This window comes from Paroedura picta, chromosome 3 (assembly GCF_049243985.1).
Source record: "Paroedura picta isolate Pp20150507F chromosome 3, Ppicta_v3.0, whole genome shotgun sequence".
In the NCBI taxonomy this organism is placed as follows: Eukaryota; Metazoa; Chordata; class Lepidosauria; order Squamata; family Gekkonidae; genus Paroedura; species Paroedura picta.
In genome coordinates, this window is record NC_135371.1 from 56751290 (window position 1) to 56770090 (window position 18801).

Below are 18801 nucleotides of genomic sequence, written 5' to 3' on the forward strand. Positions count from 1 at the left end.
GTTAAAAATACTTGCCAAACTGCTATGTCGTCCTTCAACTGCCTAGTAACCCGAATATGATAATGTGGCTTCTTAACACCAGCAGTAGAATGTGCCATTTGAGCACAAAAGGCTCTCCCTGGCGAAACTACTTTGCAAGCAAAGTTCAAGTGACCGACCAAACTCTGCATCTCTTTCAGAGTGCACTTCTGCTTTCTGAACATGTCATCTAACATTCACTTTAATTTAGCAAATCTGTCATCAGGCCATCTGGAAGTGCCCGAAACTGAATCCAACTCTATACCGAGATATGACAAAAGGTCAGTTGGACCTTCAATTTTTTCTTCAGCTAGTGGAACTCCTAGCTCCGCCGCCAACTCCTGAAACATGGTAAGTCGATATGCACATGTTGGAGATTCTCTCGGGGCCACAAAAAGGAAGTCAGCAAGATAATGAGTGACTTCCTGAAACTCACCCATTTCTTTCACAGCCCATTCCAAAAATGAGCTGAATGCCTCAAAAGCTGCGCAAGCTATTGCGCAACCCATCAGCATAGCTTTGTCAACATACCGTTATCCCTGGAAACAAATCCCCAAAAGATTAAAATCTTGAGGGTGCATAGGGAGCAACCGAAATGCTGACTTAACGTCGTATTTAGCCATAAGGGCGCAATTGCCACCGTTCCAGACCAGAGCCATGGCCCTATCGAATGTTGCATACTGCACTGTACGTAATTCAGGTGCTATGCCATCATTCATGGATGAAGCCTTAGGATACAAAAGATGAATTGACCTAAATTCACCCGGCGCCTTCTTTGGCACAACCCCTAAGGGAGACACCCGTAGCTGAGGAATAGGAGAATTAAATGTCCCACCAATGCAGCCTTCGGATCATTCCTTTTCAATTTTCCTAGCCACCACTTCGGTCATACCTTTTGCTGATTTCAGATTGTCGCATGAAGTGGCTAACTGCGACCTCTTGTAAGGGATCCTGAAGCCTACCCTAAACCCCTGGCCAATGTATTCAGTGGCTTCTCTGTTAGGATAATACCAAAGCCATTTAAGAAGATTAGGTAGACTTACCGGAGTAGACACCAAACAGAGAAGTGAGGGCGGAACACCCTTATGCATTTTTTGCCATGTCTGAAGGTCCAGCTGCTCCCGACCTTCTGTGCATTTCCCCAGAAGGTCGGGCCCCATGAAAGGGCATCTGACTACCACCTTTAGAACAGGATGGAAGGGGGTGACCACCCCTACAAGCCTCACACCTGTGGTCAAAGTGGTTCCGCCTCCGTCTGCATTTCTTATTAATAAAATCCCAACAAGGGAGCCTGGAAGAACGTCTCCCAGCCCCCCCATACTGACTGCGATCCTTGGGGCGCTTGGCACTCGAACCAATAAACACCATCCAAGTATCTGGATGCTTAATATTCCAGCGTGCCTCTGGATTCTGGGGTGCCAATTCCCTGAAAACCCGATCGTAATCCATCGCAGCTTCATCGCCTGCAATGTCACGAGCTTCAAGGATGTGAGATAAGTATCTACTTAAATGCCATGCTCTCTCTGGGTACAACCCTCCAACAATGGTCACGTACACGGCATACCCTTTCAACCAAATGTCAAACGGCCGTTCACAATTGGCAGACGTTTTCTGCTTTTTCTTGTCTCTCTGGCTTCCAGTGTCTCCACCTGTCTCCTGTCAGAAAAGAAAAGGAATCCACGAAATAGCCTTCTAAAGCTTTCTCACGGATTTTATCCTTCAAATGAGCACCAGGCGATGCACCCGACATCTTACACTTAACTGGAGGTGCCTTATCCTGTTCAGGGATACCCGCTTCATCCAACAGCTTCTTCGTATTGGATCTGCAGAGGTCCATCCATTTTGGGATCCCAGGTACAAAAGCACTCTCTATCCAAAATCAGCCCTCTCGCTGAACAGCTATCCTCTCGTCACACGAAGAGGACAGACCTGATGAAGGGCTGCTATGCACTGACCGCCTGTGCTTGTGTCCTTTGGATTTCGAGTGCTCCTTGCAGTGGGATCCAGGCTGTAGGTCTGCTCTCGAGGACACCCCTGAAGTGCCACTTGAACCACTGCTCAATTCCCCTGATGGGCTAAATCTGTCCCCAGATGAATGCTGGTTATGTCCCCTTGCCATGTGTTGCAAGGCCTGAGCACAACCACGCCAAAAGGTGCTTGAAGATTTAATATTAGAATCTCTCCCTTTACCAATACGCCTCCCAATATACGCCTCCCAGGAATCATAGTAGAATATCACCTGAACATCACCACCAACCAATGATGACATTGAAGAAGAACTGGACTTAGGAGACTCATCCTGCTCCTGAGACTCACCCTGCTCCTGACAGTAAAGCAAAATGGTTATCAGCATAGGAAGCAAATGCAATGCCAATTCACTCCATATGGATGGAGTAGAGAATGATGTTGTAGGCCATTTTGGATTCCCATTGAAGAAAAAGTGGGGTAAGAATGAATTAAGTCAATTATATTATTAAACTAACAAACATATTTCTATATATTTTGAATAATAATTATTTAAGAGTAAATAATTATTCCCTTCTGCCAACTTTTAAAAATTTCATGAGACAATATAGAGTGTTCCCTACAGTGGATTTTATTTCTAAAGTTTCCAGTCCTCAAACTAGCACATATGTCTGGCTAATATATAGTTCCATTCTTTTGTCACTCCTATATTTGGAATTCAGTAGCCCTGTTACCATGTTACCATGAATGCAAGTCTGTAAGTGCATATGCACATTCACTTTATGATAGAAACCGGTGACCAAAACCTGGATAAATGTGGGGTTTGTACAAAATGTTGAGCTCTACATGCATTGACACATGTAAGTATATAGACTGTGTACTCACTGTCACTTGCGAACAGGCCTTGTATATCTTGTTTTCAGTTTTGTGGAATATGATTCTAGGGTCCTTTCACACAGAGGTTTGCTCACAGTTTGGGTGCCAACTTGAAGTGTTTTTTCTCCAAGATTCCTCATGCCCTCATTTTCTGCTTGTTATTTTTCTCTGTTTCCCTTTTCATGATTTCCAAACCACCTTTTATCTGATTTGAGAAAGAGTATAGAAAAAACAAAGAAACCATGGCAAAATAGCAAGTGGAAAAGAAGGACACAAGAAAACATGTGGTTTTCTGTTAATTTTGATCCAGTCTCTCGGTATACATTTCCAATAAAATATGTCTTTTGGGACATGTAGTACTTTTTCTGACCATTTCTGTACAATTTTTTGTTTTTAATTTGCAAAATCTATAATTATAATGACTTGTTTTATATTATGATGTTGTTTTTATTGTAAACTGCCTCAAGCAGCACTCCAATAAGACTCTCTGGGTGGTGTCATAATATAAATAAATAATAAGTATAATTTATACTACCTATTTGTACTACTTCTCTTTGAGCTCTGGAGTTCATGGTTGTAATGTTTCTCCTGAGAACATCGTCTCTGGATCTGAATGGTTTGAAGAAATATTGGTTGATGGCATAACACCTTATTGGACAAAATGCTGGTGATCACATGACTGCAAGCATTCTTGGATGGGACACTAAATGCATCTATTCTTGGATGAGATGTCATTTAAGTAGGATGATTAGTAAAGTACCAACCATGCAACCTGAGCTTTAAATATCACTTTTAAAACATTTCTCAGACTGTGGAACTGGGTGAAGTACAAGTCTTTTATGTTCTTGACATACAGACAGTTCTGTTTACTTAACCTTGTAATTTTTCTGTGGTGAATTAAAATAATGTTATTTCTAATTACATTAGAAAGGAAGATGCTTGTCCAAGATGCTGAAGTATATAGTAAAGAATGCATAAGAAAAAAGGAACAGGAAGAATTAAAAATTGATTCCTGCTCCTGAGAGAAATTAGCTTAAATGCTTTTCAAAACAAAGGAATAAATAAGTAGTCCAGTAAGTAAGTAAATAAAGATACAAAAAGCCCCAGTTGGTCTTATATTGTCCTTGTGTGATTTGCTAAAAAAGTAATATGCTAAACTCTGATAAGCTCATGCAAATAGCAGAATATATGATACATAAATTCTAGGGGCCAACTTGGTGTAGTGGTTAAGGCCGATGGTCTCTATTCTTGAGAACCTGGTTTGATTCCTAACTCCTCCATATGCATCCAGCTGGATGACCTTGAGCCAATCACAGTTCCTTTCACAGCTCTCTCAGCCTCACCTACCTCAGAGGTTGTCTGTTGGAGGAGAGGAAGGGAAGGTGCTTTGAGACTCATTCGGGTAGTAAAAAGCAGGGTACAAAAACCCAGCTCTTCCTCTTCTACCCTGCGGATGACCCCTCCCCAAATTTAATTTAAAAGTCTATACTAGAGTTCTTATAATAGAGCTAAAGACAGGCTGTATTTAAAATTTTGGATTAAGTTGCTCTTGGAACATCACAAAGATAAATCTTGCAGGTTATGTATACCCAAGGAACAAAAAATGTACTAGTAGATTCTAAAGTATTAAAGCACTACAAACTGAGTTAGTGAAATAAAATTTAAGATAAAGGTCTAGTTCAGACATCTGGAATGTACTGTGTGATCACTTGTCAAATAGTGCAGGGTCACCAGCAGGCTTCCCTTCCAATGGTGGGTGGGTTTGTTGGATGAACCATGTGTAAGCTGGTGAGATTTTTTTACAAATCATGCCAGTCTTGTGTGGAGAACTCCCAGGTAGGGTTGCCAGCTCTGAGTTGGGAAGATTCTGGTGATGAAGCCTGAGGAAGACAGTGTTTGGAGACGAGAAGGACTTCAATGGGGTATAATTTTATAGAATCCACCTTCCAAAGTGGGCATTTTCTCCCAGTGAACTGATCTATAGTACCTTGAGATTAGTTGTAATACTAGGAGTCCTACCTCTACCACCCGGAGGCTGGCAACCCTACTTAGAGGTCAAGGTATAATTCATGCTCTAGGAAATCCTCTTCAAGTTACAAGCCTGGTAGTGGGCTCATGAATGCCTCTGGGTGACTGTATGGGAACTATTGACAGCCTGATCTGGACCAGAGATAAAACGACTGTTTTTTTATTTGCCAGAAACTGCATGATGGTATGTTGAGACACCAGGGTCCACTTAGGCATTGATCCTTACATATCTACTAAGAGCCTCTTGTGGTGCAGAGTTGTAAGGCAGCCATCTGAAAGCTTTGCCGATGAGGCTGGGAGTTCAATCCCAGCAGCCAGCTCAAGGTTGACTCAGCCTTCCATCTTTCCGAGGTTGGTAAAATGAGTACCCAGCTTGCTGGGGGGTAAACGGTAATGACTGGGGAAGGCACTGGCAAACCACCCCGTATTGAGTCTGCCATGAAAATGCTAGAGGGCGTCACCCCAAGGGTCAGACATGACCCGGTGCTTGCACAGGAGATACCTTTACCTTTACCTTTTACATAGTTCATGAAACAGCCATTAGACACAAATACTTCTCTCTACATGCATTGACTTGAAATGGGCAAATGCTGGTTAAGTGGGCAAACCCCGAGGTGAGGACGTTTCTTAGGTTTGCCAACCTTTACCTTTTATGTTGAGACGCCAGGGTCCACTTAGGCATTGATCCTTACATATCTACTAGGAAGTAAGTCCCAGATATTCACTGGGGCACAGATGCTAAACACATTAACTCACACTAAAACCACAATTAATTTCATTTGTTTGGAAAATTAACTAATAATGTAATTTGTTCATTAAGTTCCTGGGAAGGTAAAACGATTCCCTCCTTTTGCCCCTCCCTTAGCAGTGACTGTCAATGTCAGTTTCACTAGGAACCACTTTCCCTGGGGGCATTCAAGTGGGATGCCGTGGACACTAAAGAAACAGTGTCCAAGAAGCCCATGGGAGTGGGACAATTCCTACCTGCCCATTGGTTGGCTGCTGCCACCACAACATTTATAAAAATGAACATGTATAATCACAAATGACTAAAACAAATTATGCTTTTGAAATGGAAATGGGAAAATATTTTTTTCCCATTGGGAAAGTCTTTAGGTCAGGCTGCCAAATTAATTTAAGATTAAGAATTCACTGGGTAGCAAAATCATTAAATTATTCTTGAGAATGAAAGTCAGTGCAAACCCATTCATAATATGACAAAGAACAGGACTATCCATATAGAAAAATTTAGTCTCTCTTTCCATAATTATAAGGGTGAGCACCATAAACAATTAGACAGTATATCTGAAGTTTTGAGATTCAGGCTGTGAGCGGACAGTGAGAGTAAGAAATTACTGTTCATATTTTGATTTCCTGATTTTCAGATGTACCTTACTTTCAATGAAAGCTACTGAATACACAAATAAATTGCACTCTTGTAGGGTTACAAATAACTGCTTGAATTGGGGGCTTTTCTTGTGCGTTATGAAAAAGAGTTACAGAAAAAAGGTTGACTTGCAGGAGGGCAGTTTGGGCTGGAATAAGACTCAACACACAGTTATTGGGTATAACATGGCCACAGCTTTATTACCTCCTCATGGGAGGGTTGGCACAGCATAGGAGAGGGAGCCTGACCTAGCAGTCATCAGACTGCATCAAAACTTCCCGAGGCACTCTGGGGAGCTACATGATTCCCAGCTGGGAGAGCAGATCCCCTTGCCTACCAAAGTCTGCCCTACAGGAGGTGACCTATGTGGGGGGAGCCACCAGGGGCCCACCTGCTTTGGCTGCCCCCCAGGCTGCCGCCTGGCAACAAGCCTCATGCTCATTTACATGCTGCCTCATATGGAAGCCCTGAACCTCAGGAAGTCTGATCACCCACCAGACTCACTGCCAACAGGCTCCATCCCATGTGAAACCATCAGCTGTGATGAAATATTAACCATGAAACAGTCACTTTCGACACAGCCTGGAGGCTATTTACACATCACATAGGGTGGGAGGGAGGGAAGCTGCTCCATGGTGTGGTGGGTGAAGTGGCTAGGACCCACATGCATAGCGCCTTTATAGGTGTAGTGGGTCCCGCCTGCCTCTACATTACGCAGTGCACACCCCGCACGGACCAGAGGGCGGTTGCGTCTGCCTCCAGCCCGCCCTCTGCTGTGTCAACTGGCAGTGTGGGTGATTCCTTGCTGCACAATTTCAGAAGACGAGTTCACATGGGGTTTTTGAGAGATTATAGTCCTTGTACAGAAGATGATTTCAGCTTTTTAAAGTGGGTTTTTGAAAAGGCTGCCTCCACTCTCCCTTGCTGTCAATGGTTTGTTTAAATTTGCTTAAATGTATAGCAGTTCTATATTTAATACTGTACAGATGTTTCAGATATAAACCATGTGCAAGTGTTTGGATGGCTCAGATATCATGACTTCTACCAGGGAGTACTGAGCATCAGCAGAATATGGAGATAATGTATTAAACATTGTATGATGTTACTTTGAAGCATTTGCAAGTCAATATTCAACAGCAAAATCCTTCCTTCTGTGACAAAGGGCACACAGGCAATTTTAGAAGACTGCATATATTCTTATCAGTTCATCTGAACCCACCATCCAAATTGTACTCAACATGTACTTTTCACATGACGTAGTGCAGGATTGCTATCCATGAAATAGTACTGTTCCATGCTCTATATGCAATTCTTTTGAAGAACATTTCCCAAGTCTCTGGTCTAGTGCTCAAGTACTAAACTAGAAAGGGGGAAAACAACAGAGAGATGTCATATTTCTACATTTAAAACAGGAAGGAAGTGACCTGTACAAAAGCCTCAGGGACTTATTTGCCCAGGACCCCTTAATCCAATCTGCTTAAAAATTGGGAGTTCTGAACTGGACCGGCAGCAACAGCTATGTTGGAATTTTGGTGCCATTTGCTTAAAAAACAGCCATTGTAGTTCCCCAGGGGGGAATAATGAACCTGAACAATTTCAGCCCCCTCCCCAAACCTGGATACCAAATCAGTATTTGGGTCTTGGACTATAGAACTTTTTGCCCTCCCTGAAATTTTAATCCGACAAACATCAATTTCTAAAAATTTCTGGTGTACATTCCTAGCCCTTTTCATAAATATTCAGGACAGTGTGACTTTTACCACCATCACCACAGTACTGTCAATGACTACAACCATAAATCAGTATAGTTAAGAAAATAAAACTGTTGGCATTTGTTCTGGGATGGGTTGGCACACTTTGAATCTTTAGCCACTTTCAGCTTGTCTGGGAGATGTAAATACTATTTGATTTGTTGAACAGTTTTCCCTTGCTGACTCGTCATTTGGTGACTAGAGCGTTAAGTATATCATGATTATATTAATTTGTTATTTGTATTTTGAGCTCAGCAGCTCTATAAACTCATGTCAGGATTGATATAGATATACTTTCAAAGCAGATCTTGCTGCGGTTTCATTCTCCAGGGATGCCACTCAGCCTCCTTCCACCTTCACAAAGCATTAAACACAATGCCGATCTCAGTAATCTGTTTTGCTTCTCCGCTCCCAAATATTCAGGCAGTCTGCCCATCTCTTGATTCTTGTTAAAAGTATAGCATGAGCATCTGTTCATTTAAATATTTAAAGGAAACCCCGTTTAAAAAGAGCTGCAAAAGTGCTGCAGTGATTTGGGAAGGAGAGGAGGGCAGTAATTCATGGGTGCCAGCACACAGCAGACCTCTGCAGACTGGAAGAACTAAACTTGCTGGGGTGGGGGGGGGCAGCCATGCCTGTGTACTGTGCTGTGGGCACACTGCAGCAGCACAGCCTTTCTCATATTTGTGCATAGCCTCATTTTTAATGTAGTTGAACTCTCTCAGGGGACCAGGAGAGTTATAGTTTGGTGACTGAAATGCAGTCTCCTTTGCTTCACTGCTTTGCAGCACATTTTCCTTTGATTTTAGGAACAGGTTTAGGAATGGCTCATCTCAATGAATGCATACAAGACTCCACTTTTAAAAAGAAAAAGCTACAAAATCTGTTTGTATCCCTCTGCTTTGGTAGTCTGAGCATTCCCCCCCCCTTCATAGTATTTGCCACTGTCTGCAATGTAATGTTTCCATTTATGGGCAGTGCAATCCAGAGGGCCATGCTAGTGGAGGCAGCATTCCGCAAGGCACCAGGCACCCTGGCATTGTGCCACGAGGGTGTCAGCATCTCCACCAACTACACCATCATGTCCACAAGCAGGGCCAGATTTACATGAAAAGAGGCCCTAGGCTATTCCACTTATGTGGCCCTTTCACCTCCCATTTTTAAGTTTGTAAATTACAGGAGAGATAATAAAATACATAATTACTGTGATATATATCAATATGTTAAATGAAGTGATTGGTACTAACCTTTATAAAAAATGTGGACTATAGGCCCCTCTTGATCTTGAGGCCCTAGGCTGAAGCCTAGTTAGCCTATAGGAAAATCCAGCCCTGCCCACAAGTTATCACAAGGGTGCAATGGTATGACAATTAACAGGCAGGGAGGAAAACCATTTTTGAATAGTGACACTTATTACAATTGATTTGGGAGCCTCACTCAGTGTTTTGTTCCTTGATTTGATTACCCCCAAGCAAGGCCTGGAGACCTCCCAGAATTAGAACTGATCTAATAACATAGATCAGTTCCTCTGGAGAAAATGGCTGCTTTGGAGTGAACTTCACTGTTATTATTCTCTGCTGGGGTTCTTCTCTTCCCCAAACCCTGTTTTCCCCACAAAAATATCCAAACTGAGTAGAGACTGGATGCTGAGCAGAAATGCAGTCTGATTTTGGTCCTAACTGAGAAAAATACTATAAAAACAGAGTCCAGTAGCACTTTTCATGTGTTTGGATGCTGTGACACAGTTTACTAATGTAACAGGATTAACTTTTGCTTATATATTACTACTGCTATGATGGTCAGTTCTTAGTCTGACGAAGAGTGCTTGCACTCAAAAGCTCACGCCTTGAATAAATCTTTGTTGGTCTTAGTGCTACTGGACTCTGATTTTATTGTGCTACTTCAGACCAACATGGCTACTCATTTGAGAAAAATATTGACAGTTTTGGAATCCAGCAATGACTGAGAGCAGTTTAATACAAACAGGAGAATTGGGGAAAGTTGGCAAGGATGAGTGGGTAGTTAGATGGAGTCTCCCATTTTGGCCAAAGAAAGGGGATAAATCTAATAAAGAGGGAGAAGGAATTTAATTTAATCTAAACAGGAGATATCTGCGGCGAGTCAAGAGATCCCTGGACTGATGTGGTTAAAAGCTGCCTTTGGAGACCTTAAAAGTCAGTTAAAAGCTCAATATGAGTCCTGGTGCTTCAAGAGAAGGGATTTGGGTACTGGAAAGAATGTATTGAAGTGTTCGGGGGGGGGGGGGAAACATTGCAACAAATGCTTCTCAACATAAAGGTTTAAAGAACTGTGAATAGCTTAAGAAACTCTAACTAACCCGAAAGAACTAAAGTCTGTTCAGGTATCAATTTTATTTATGAAATTTTACCCCTGATTTCACTTGACCTTTCTCCTCTGTGTTAAATAAAATGTTTTGTCAATTTGTAATAGAAAAATGTCTCAAATGCGAATTAAGTTAAAGGGGGTCCTAAATCTTCCCTCACATTCCTGGGCTGAGCCAACAATAAAAATATTATACTGTAACAGAGTGGGACATCCAGAGTTCTTCAGGAAAGAAGAAAACACATTATTAAGGCAGCTCAGTCAGACAGGGAAAGGAAAATTGAGGGAAAATTTGCCTCTGAGGGAGGGAAGTGGACAAGGCTGTCATAAGGTGTAATTCTGGAGGATCACCAAGTCCTACCTAAAGGCTGCCACTCCTACAGACCAGGGTGTAAACTGCACTGAGCTTTTATTCCAATCCCAGGTCAATTCAGTCCTTGCCGTCAACACAGAATGCAATTTCCATTTTGATTTTGGCCAATTTAAAATTTCCCTCTGCAACAAACATGATTGATCTGGAGTCACCCTACCATTTCTTCGTGATATCCAGGAGTGCTTTTAATCCTCGATATTGGAAGAATCGAATTCAGAAAGCATGAGAAAGCATGGACTCCGTGGTAGAAAAGTGCTGATTGGCCAGCTGACTCCATGGTAGAGCAGTTCTGATTGACCAGCTGACTCTGTGGTAGAGCAGTTCTGATTGGCCAAGCCTGCCTAGCCTGCCAAGGCTGTTAGCTTTTCTTAAAGAGGAAGCCCTAATTTTCTTTCTGTACATGCTACAGAAACCCTTACTTCTGTGAATAGAGATTTGCCTTGTGTTTTTTTTTCCTCCCTTCTCTGTTGTCTTCAATCCCCCCCATATTTAAGAATAGGAAAGAAAGAAAGAAAGAAAGAAAGAAAGAAAGAAAGAAAGAAAGAAAGAAAGAAAGAAAGAAAGAAAGAAAGAAAGAAAGAAAGAAAGAAAGAAAGAAAGAAAGAGGCTCCGTCTGAGCTTGGCTCCCCCTTCCCCTTCTGAGCTTCTCTAACTAGTGCACAACACTTTTCTGTTTCAATGGGGAGGGGGGAAAGAGGAAGACCAAGTTCAAATCAATCTGAATTCAGCAGGATCCACACCGGAAAAAAATAATGTAAGTGCAGAATCAGCCTAGGTCTCCCTGGAGTGGACACACATTGGGACTGATGGGTCCACAAAGGAGCCAACATCCTCCTCTCCTAGTCCCACAGTTTGGTTCCACAATCACCCCACTGGTGTGTAGGTCTAGTTCCTCAGTGGCTCTGTCATTGGACAATCTGGGCATAGCGTTATCATGTTGTGCAGGACTGGGACAGCCCCAAAAGTCTTTCAGGTTGTAGTACACCAATCCTCCCATCCTTCCCATAGGCATTTTGCTTGTGGCTGTGCTGGGGGCCCTTCACCAGCAAGAAACCTGCCTGGATCACCTTGTGATATAGTGCATGGAGGTAATGGCTAGCATTCAGGTACCTGCTATGTGAGATGGCTATATGCAACCTCCTGGCAGCCTTTACAGACTGGCCTAATGGTGGCTAACCCACAAGTGTTAAGAATATTACGGGGTACTTCCCTCAACTCCCTAGGGCCATGATCAGGTTTTCTGCGTACTAACCAGTACTCTGTACCATGAAGGGTAGTGATAGGGTACCTCTGAATTCCTTCACTAAACACTGCAAGGACCAATGACCACTAGGCATGTGCACACAGACAAAAAAACTGTATTGTTTCAGATTCGGCCTGAACCAATTTGGTTGGTCACATGAATGACTCTTCACTATTTTGGATTTGGCAGAATCTGAAAAGGTTCAGGTTTTTCCCCCTATAAACAATGCACATGCTCCCTCCCCTTCCCAAGCAGTGGAGAGCATGAGAAGTCTGAGGGGGAAGAGGGTGTCTGCCAAACAGGTGATAATAACAAAACTCCTGAGAGGCTTGGGGAGGCATTTAAAGGGCTCAGTACACCTTTCATTATCAGCTTTCCTCTTTTCTTAGGCAATGGTTTCCACAGCCTGAGAAAGTGTGGGGAGACATTTTAAGGACATGCCCTGACTCTCCCTGAGCTGCACTTACAGCTGGCTCTTGAAGGGAGCAAGGGCAGGATGGCTACCCCACCCCCACTCTCCTCGTGCTTTCCGGAGCTGGCTCATTCCCTCCTCCTTCTAAGGCATTATCTGAGAAAGCTGGGGGAGGTGTTTATAGGGCTCACTAAGCATCAGTTGCTTGGTGGGCCCTTTAAATGTCCCCCTCCAGCTTTCTCTGGCAGCAGAGAACACTCTCTCTGGCACTGTCTGAGACAGCAAGGTTGGGAGGCATTTAAACTAGATGAATCATGCCTGAATCACCAAATCATGATTAAATTGCAGGAATGGGCAGTTTGGCTTGGATAGGTATGAAAAGTACCAAATCAGGATTAATTAAGGAACTTTTCCACTTATCCAAACCTAATTGACCATCATTAATGCCCATCTTATTCCAGTTAGGGTCGTGAGTTGATATTTTTAAGTGCTGTCATTTTTTAAAAATGTTTTCCCATCCATTTTAAAATTGACCAGTTTCTTTATATGTTGATTCTGTGGGCCATGCCCTGCCTGTATCACTGGCACCATATTGAGTAGTTATCTAATTACAGAAGATGAAGGGAAGTTCAAAGGTCTGGACATAAACATTCTACTTGCATATACAATATCTCAGAAGATCTCAAAACTAAGGCTATCCATCTGTGATTGTACCATGCAACTTCGCCAGGGGTTCTGAGTGACTTTCAATAAGATACTTAGTCTCCACCTCCTTCAACTAAATCCATGTTAGTTACCGAAAGAGCAGTGAGGCTTCCTGAGAATATCATGTCTCTTTCTCCTCTTTATTTTGGTGAAAGATAATTTAATTTGAGATCAGTTGATGGCCATGATTGTGTGGATATTCCATTGAGAGCTTCATTACCCTCTAGCATTTGTTCTGTCATGTTGGGGCCTCCATTTATTACTTGAGCAGAGTGACAAGGATAAATTCAATAGTCATTAATAGATATTAATAGCCATTCAGCGAGGCACTGAAACAAATACCTCACTACTCAGGTAAGTCAAGATAAAAAGGATTCAAGAGATTAACATGATCTACTGAAGTGATTTGCCCACAGGCATTAATACAGCATACTGACAAATGAAATGGATTGGTAATTCACATAATTTTTGCCACTCACCTGTTGTCCTCACAGCTCACTCAGCATGGTTACTTTCTAGAAACTGAAGTGGAGGAATTCAAGCTCTTAAACCCTACATGCCTAAGAAACAATGGAACAATAGTCTGTCTGCTTTAAGACTAATATTGCTTTATATCCTCAGGCATTGCAAATTATGTTACAGTGCTGCTAAGATTTAGTTATCCTTGGTTCTGCTTTTTAAATCTCTCTTAAAAGTATTTTAGGAGTATTTTAGTCCCCTAATTGATGATTGTCTGATTCTTTTCATATAGGAAGCCACCTGTGAGTGTAATTCATTCCTAAATGTATTCAGCAATTTAATGGACTAAGATCAGAAACACCACCAAGATGGCATTCTTTCAAAAGAATGGGCCTAGCTGGTATCCAGTTGCTAAGAACATTTTTGAAAAGAAGATACTTCGGATTTACAGAATAATTCTCCTTGATGGCTTACATATAGGATTGTACATGTACAGACTGGATCATGGAATCTCTTAGAGCTTAATGTTCCTTCCTCCAATATTTTTGGAACCTATCACTTCATCCACTCTGTTCTTTCTAGATATTGATGAGGCACAATATTTTATAAAAAGCTTCTTCAACAAAGAAGGCAGGTGGGCTGAGTAACAGAATCACTAGCCGGCAAGGGCAATTGGATATCTTATTTTTGCTACTGCAATCCAATATATGGGACTTTATAGAACTATTCCGTGGGACAAGGAGTTAGAGCAGCGGTTCTCAACCTGGGGCTCACAACCTCCTGAGGGGTCGTTTGGCTTTTCCTGGGGGGTCCTGGTGACGGCATGCTGCTGGCCTCTTCTGTGCCACCTCGGAGCTCACTGAGGCAGCGCGGAGGAGGTCAGTGCCATGCCGCCGCACTCCAGCCACTGCCGCTGCCTCTCCTGTGACGCTGGCCTCCTTGGCACTGCCTTGGTAAGCTCCGAGACACGGAGGTGGCCAGTGCCATGCCGCCACCACTCTGGCCGACTCCGTTGTCACTCAGCAGAGCGATGGCAGCATGTCTGCATGAGTGTACATGCGTGTACACATGTGAGCGCAAACACTCCCGCCACCCCTGCTGTGATGGATCGACAGCGGTTAAGAACCGCTGGGTTAAAGCATCAATCAGATGAAGGCACCAATGTTGTCCAGAAGCAGAAATTAGCTCCATGGCTGGATGAGCACTGTGCCAGGTCAGATTCCTTGTGAGGAAAAGGTCTCTGCCTCCTGCAGCAGCCATTTTGTGCCTGTGCCCACCACTTGGTGGCAGGATTCCAAAGATGCCTGCAAGTTCAAAAAGATTGAGGACCTTTGAGATAGAGACTTACTTTTTTAAAAAGCTGGGAATTCAGAGAACCTGATACACAGATTGGTGAATATTATAACAATATAATAGCATTTAACTTTTGAATTCAAAACAAAGCAGAATCTTGTTTTAACCCCTTTTCCTTTCTAGCTTCTTAACATTACATTCTGCCACATGCATTACTTCTTTGCTAAGTCATTATTGGTATTCATCATGTGTATTTTGCATGAGGAAAGGGTTAAATATAATGTGTTCAGAAAGAATGTATTCTTTGCTTGGTTGTCTGGTTTAATGAATGAAGAACAAACATGGACATAGAGAAGGGTTAGCTAGAAGCAATATCACTAAACGGATTACTGTATGTTCATCTGAGGAAGGCACTGTGGATGACGTGGCCTTTTAAGGCTATAAAGGGAGTGATGAGAGGATTATAGCTACAGAAGAGAAACATGTATTTGGCAGTGGGATTTTGAATGGACTGATAATGTGAGGAAAAGCTGCATCTGTCACTTCAACTCAAGACTACCACACATGCTACAAAATTATTTTGTGCTTAGGCAGTTCAATATGAAAGCTGTCTGTACTTTTTCATTGCCAGGCCATAGTGTTACCAAAACTGGATGTTTGATTGGGGAATTTAACTCGAGAGCGGGACAACAATGGAATCTCCACCAGTGTATAACAAGGTTATTCTCTTAGAAACTCTTAAATAAGCCAATTTGAAATAAATGAAATTGGTTTTATTGAGGGGAATTTTAACAGGGATACAAAACAAGCACACAATAAGCAACTGAAACACGCACACAAGAACTTAAACTAAGGAAAGCAGAGTTGAATGGGAATAAAGAGAAGGACTAGAGGGGGATTATACCTACCATCACAAAATGAAGAACTCCATGGATAAAATGGCCAGAAAGAAAACAGCCTACATGCAGGCAGTGTATGCGGGGTGCCAAGAAAACTCACACAGATGGGTGCTGGAATCCAGCTTAAATAGAAAAATTGTAATTTCAGGCTAATGTTTGGCACATTACCCCTAAAACAATATGACTGATGTCATTTCTTTGTGTAGCAAGGGAACTGGACGGCAGGTAATGTGTCTGTCAGGAGTGAGGAGGACAAAGTTCAGGGCGGAACCGTGAAAGTTTCCCAGGAACCAAAACAATAACCTTGATTGTTCTATTGGGGTAGAGTTAGAGATGTAAATGTCTTGGTGGGGGTCTGGATATAGCTAGGGTGGGGCATGCTGTTATTGGTTACTAACTGCGTGTCACGATGTGACATGGAAGGAGAGACTGGGAGTAGATCTAATTAGTAACACTTTGCCAGAGGTCCTGTTGGCTCAAGGATATGCATCCTGGCTCTGAGTGGGGAGAGAAAGCAAGCAGTTAATCTAATTTAAGTGCCCCAGGGTGGCCTGGAAACCTGGTAACTGGCAGGCACCCATGATGGCTGTTTGAAAGCAGGCTGTGTACCTTTAGTGTATAGATGCAGTTGCCATCTATTCCAGAGACCATTTCAGACAGTTTTTGTGGAAGAGCATTTGTGTTTTTGCTGTGTATAAACTGCCCTCAAGAGTGACTACAGATAATAGAACTATGTAATTCCTTTTGCAAGAGTAGATGAATAATATGTATTAAACTAATGCTAACATTAATCCCCTTCAAGGATCGCTGCCCCCTTCATGGATCGCTGCCTTGCCATGGCAAGGGGGCTTGCGTAGCTCAGTGAAGCTATGAGCTATGCCGTGCAGGGCCAACCAAGACGGACAGGTCATAGCTGAGAGCTCTGACAAAAGGTGATCCACTGGAGAAGGAAATGGCAAACCACTCCAGTATCTTTGCCATGAAAACCCAATGGACAAGTTCAAAAGGCAAAACGATAGGACACCGGAAGATGAGCCCCTCAGGTCGGAAGGTGTCCAATATGCTACTGGGGATGAGCAGACGGCTAGTACGAGTAGCGCCAGAATGAATGAAGCGACTGGGCCAAAGCCGAAAAGACACTCAGTTGTGGAAGTAACTGGTGGCAAAAAGACAGGCCGATGCTGTAAAGATTTTTATTCCATAGGAACCTGGAACATCAGATCCATGAATCAAGGCAAGCTGGACATGGTTAAACAAGAGATGACAAGACTGAACATTGACATTTTAGGAATCAGTGAACTCAAATGGACAGGAATGGGTGAATTTAATTCAGATGACCAACAGGTATACTACTGTGGACAAGAATCTCGCAGAAGAAATGGAATAGCCTTCATAATCAATAAGAGAGTAAGAAAAGCAGTCTTGGGATACAATCCCCAAAATGACAGAATGATCTCAGTTCGAATCCAAGGCAAACCATTCAACATCACAGTAATCCAGGTCTATGCCCCAACCACTGCTGCTGAAGAGGATGAAGTTGACCAGTTCTATGAAGCCCTACAACACCTTCTAGAAGCAACGCCAAAAAATGAGGTGCTTATCATCATGGGGGATTGGAATGCTAAAGTAGGAAGCCAAAAGATAACCAGGATAACAGGCAAGTTTGGCCTTGGAGTACAAAATGAAGCAGGGCACAGGCTGGTAGAATTTCGTCAAGAGAATACAATGGTCATAGCAAACACTCTTTTCCAACAACCCAAGAGACGACTCTACACATGGACATCACCAGACGGTCAACACAGAAATCAGATTGACTATGTGTTCTGCAGCCAAAGATGGAGAAGTTCTATACGGTCAGTAAAAACAAGACCAGGAGCTGATTGTGGTTCAGATCATCAGCTTCTTGTTGGCAAAATTTAGGCTTAAATTGAAGAAAATAGGGAAAAGCACAAGGCACTCAGGTATGAACTAAATCATATCCCTGACGAATATACAGTAGAGGTGACAAATAGATTTAAGGAATTAGATCTGATAGACAGAGTGCCTGAAGAACTATGGACGGAGGTTCGCAACACTGTACAAGTGGTAGCAACTAAAACCATCCCAAAGAAAAAGAAATGCAAGAAATCAAAATGGCTGTCTGAGGAAGCTTTACAAATAGCTAAGGAGAGAAGGGAAGTGAAAGGCAAGGGAGAAAGAGAAAGATACATCCAATTGAATGCAGAATTCCAGAGAAAAGCTAGAAGAGATAAGAATGTCTTCTTAAATGAACAGTGCAAACAAATAGAAGAAAACAATAGAATGGGGAGGACAAGAGATCTTTTCAAGAAAATTGGAGATATGAAAAGAACGTTTCATGCAAAGATGGGTATGATAAGGGACCAAAATGGTAGGGACCTCACAAAGGCAGAAGAGATTTTAAAAAGGTGGCAAAATTATACAGAGGAACTATACAAGAGCGAGCTTAACATCCCTGATAACCACAATGGGGTAGTTACTGACCTGGCGCCAGACATCCTGGAATGTGAAGTCAAATGGGCCTTAGGAAGTCTGAGCAACAATAAAGCTAGTGGTGGTGACAGCATTCCAGTTGAACTATTCAAAATCTTAAAAGACGATGCAGTAAAAGAGCTACACTCAATATGCCAGCAAATTTGGAAAACTCAACAATGGCCACAGGATTGGAAAAGGTCAGTTTACATTCCAATCCCAAAGAAAGGCAATGCCTAAGAATGTTCAAACTACTGCACCATTGCACTCACTAGGCCCCTTCAATATGTGGACCAAGAACTTCCAGAAGTACAGGCAGGATTTCGAAGAGGCAGAGGAACTACAGATCAAATTGCCAACATATGCTGGATCATGGAGAAAGCTAGGGAGTTCCAGAAGAACATCTACTTCTGCCTCATTGACTATGCTAAAGCCTTTGATTGTGTGGAGCACAACAAATTGTGGCAAGTTCTTAAAGAGATGGGAATACCAGGGCATCTTATTTGTCTCTTGAGAAACCTATATGCAGGTCAAGAAGCAACAGTGAGAACCCAGCATG

General features: G+C 42.6%; 1 long non-coding RNA gene across 1 annotated transcript in view; it reads right to left on the reverse strand.

Annotated features, from left to right (window-relative positions):
• LOC143831117 (uncharacterized) overlaps window positions 1–13655 on the reverse strand; it is a 62752-nt gene extending 49097 nt beyond the window's left edge. Inside the window, exons 1-2 of the long non-coding RNA XR_013228728.1 lie at window positions 13581–13655; window positions 2869–3064 (exon numbers count right to left, since the gene is read on the reverse strand). This is a non-coding gene — a long non-coding RNA (uncharacterized LOC143831117). The remainder of the gene's footprint in view (window positions 1–2868; window positions 3065–13580) is intronic.
• Between the last annotated feature and the right edge of the window lie 5146 nt (window positions 13656–18801).